Source organism: Nanorana parkeri, unplaced genomic scaffold (assembly GCF_000935625.1).
Source record: "Nanorana parkeri isolate BGI_ZX_2015 unplaced genomic scaffold, ASM93562v1 scaffold470, whole genome shotgun sequence".
Classification (NCBI taxonomy): domain Eukaryota; kingdom Metazoa; phylum Chordata; class Amphibia; order Anura; family Dicroglossidae; genus Nanorana; species Nanorana parkeri.
Genome location: NW_017306738.1, coordinates 54,739 through 57,635, shown reverse-complemented (window position 1 = coordinate 57,635; position 2,897 = coordinate 54,739).

The following is a 2,897-nucleotide window of genomic DNA, read 5'->3' as shown; positions in this document are numbered from 1 at the left end:
TTGCTCTAAGGTGCGAATCAGTCCCAACAATGTGCGATTAAAGCGTTCACAGGCCCCATTTCCTTGGGGGTGGTAAGGGGTAGTATGATACTTCCGAATACCACTAAGGCGGCACAGTTCTGAAAACACCTTGGACTCAAAGTTCGGCCCCTGATCAGACAGAATCCTTTTGGGGCACCCGTAGGGCTGGACCACATGGGTCCAGAACAGCTTAGCAGCAGTCTGATCTTTGGTGGGTACTACGATGGCGAACTTAGAGAAGTGGTCCACAAACACCAAGGCATAGCGATACCCTGAAGAGGTGTCAGCCACTGTCAGAAAGTCCTTGGTTAGTAACTCAAAGGGTTCCCCTGTGCTCACCACCAAGGGGGTAGTTTTCTCGGTTTTCCCTTTGTGTATAGCACAATTCTGACACCCCTGACATGCCTTCTGCGCCCACTTAGACAATTCTGGGCAAAATATGTACTTACGAATAAAGGCCTCCGTTCGTTCTGCACAGAAGTGCCCTCCAATCCGATGAAAGACTTGGCAAACCTCTAAGGCCTCTGATTGAGGGATGATCAGTTGATGAATCACTCGCGGCTCCCCTGGAACCCAGTATTTTCGGTACAATAGTCCATTATATCTTTCCAGCGTATCCCACTGCTTCAGAAGTTGACACAACGTCGACGAGAGCCTCCTCCGCTCCCTCGAATCTGGTTTCCGATTCTTGTCCCAATATCTTGTCGGGATCCGCTTCAGCTGCGGCGGCTCAGTATATTATATATATATACTGAGCCTAGGGTGACGGGAGGACGCTAGTTTGTGTCCTCCTGTTACCCTAAGGAGAACTATGGGGAAAAGCCTTAACCCCATAGTTCTCCTTTAAAGGAAAAGTCAAAAATTTACTTTTTTCAGTTAAAGGATTTTTTCTAAAAGTGTGGTTTGTTTATTTACTTTGAATTTTAACCCTTTGGTGAATGGGTAGGGGTACCCCTTAATCATTCACAAGAGGGGGGGGTGGCATCTGGGTGCCCCCTTAATTAAAGGGGTACCTCAATACAAATAAGCCCCCTTGCCCGCAGACCCCCACAACCACCGGGTCAGGGTTGTGGAGAAGAGGCCCTTGTCCCCATCGGCATGGGGACACCCTCCCAATGCCCAGGGCAAGTAGCCTGGTTAGGCGCAGGGGGAGGAGGGGCGCTCAATCGCCCCCCCTCCCCTTTCCTGCCCTGCCGGGCCAGTGCTTGGATCAAGGGTCTGGTAAGAATGTTAAATTTTTCCCCATTTTGGGGGGCTGGGTTCCCCCTTAAAATTCCTACCAGACCTAAGGGGCCTGGTATGGATTTTGGCGGGAACCATATGCACTTTTTTTGTTTTAACTTGGGGGGGTCCCTCCTAACATTTCTACCAGACCTAAAGGATCTGGTATGAATTGGGGGGAACTTCACGCTTTTTTTTCCCCCTCTGCAAACTGTAAAAAAAAATGAAAAAAAGTATTTTTTTTCTCTCTGCCACTTTGCTGTAATGAAAATTCGTCCACAAACAAAAATTCGTACAGACTACCGCTAATGAATTTTGTCCAAATCCGAATCCCAAAACAAATTGACTTTCGGACCCCAATCTCGAAAAACAAAATAATGCAAAACACGAATCAAAACTAAACTAAACACATTTTTTGCCAGTGCACATGTCTAATGAGAAGCGCTTCTTAGCACGGTCAAATATGGTTTTGGTTGAAATTATTTTTTGTATTAGGACAAGTATAATCATGGCTTGAATTTCAGTTCTTCATAATTATAAAGAAACTGCCGTAAAATAATTTGTCTTTATTGCACTTAACTTTGTTGATATCACATAGGGGCCAACAAGGGGCTGGTAACATCTGGATGCAGCTGGGGACATCTGGACGCAGCCTGGTGAGATCTGGACGCAGCGTGGTGAGATCTGGACGCAGCCTGGTGAGATCTGGAAGCAGCCTGGTGAGATTTAGATGCAGCCTGGTGACATCTGGACGCAGACTGGTAAGATCTGGACACAGTCTGGTGAGATCTGGACACAGCCCTGGTGAGATCTGGACACAGCCCTGGTGAGCTCTGGATGCAGTGTGGTGATAGGGCACAGTCCTGGTGATATCTTGAGACAGCCCTGGTGAGATCTGGATGCAGTGTGGTGAGATCTGGATGCAGCCTGGTGAGATCTGAACGCAGCCTTGTGAGATCTGGATGCAGCCCTGGTGAGACCTGGATGCAGCCTGGTGAGATCGTGACGCAGCCTGGTGACATCTGGATGCAGCCCTGGTGAGATCTGGATGCAGCCCTGGTGAGCTCTGGACGCAGCCAGGTGAGATCTGGACGCAGCCTGGTGAGATTTAGATGCAGCCTGGTGACATCTGGACGCAGCCTGGTAAGATCTGGACACAGCCTGGTGAGATCTGGACACAGCCCTGGTGAGATCTGGATGCAGTGTGATTTAGATCAGACTGGTAAGATCTGGACACAGTCTGGTGAGATCTGGACACAGCCCTGGTGAGATCTGGACACAGCCCTGGTGAGATCTGGATGCAGTGTGGTGAGATCTGGATGCAGCCTGGTGAGATCTGAACGCAGCCTTGTGAGATCTGGATGCAGCCCTGGTGAGACCTGGATGCAGCCTGGTGAGATCGTGACGCAGCCTGGTGACATCTGCATGCAGCCCTGGTGAGATCTGGACGCAGCCTGGTGAGATCTGGACGCAGCCTGGTGAGATCTGGACGCATGGTGGTGAGATCTGGACGGAGCCTGGTGAGATCTGGACGGAGCTCCGGGGAGATCTGGACGCAGCCTGGTGAGATCTAGATGCCGCCTGGCAAGATCTGGACGCAGCCCTGGCAAGATCTGGACGCTGCCCTGGTGAGATCTGAACACAGCCTGGTGAGA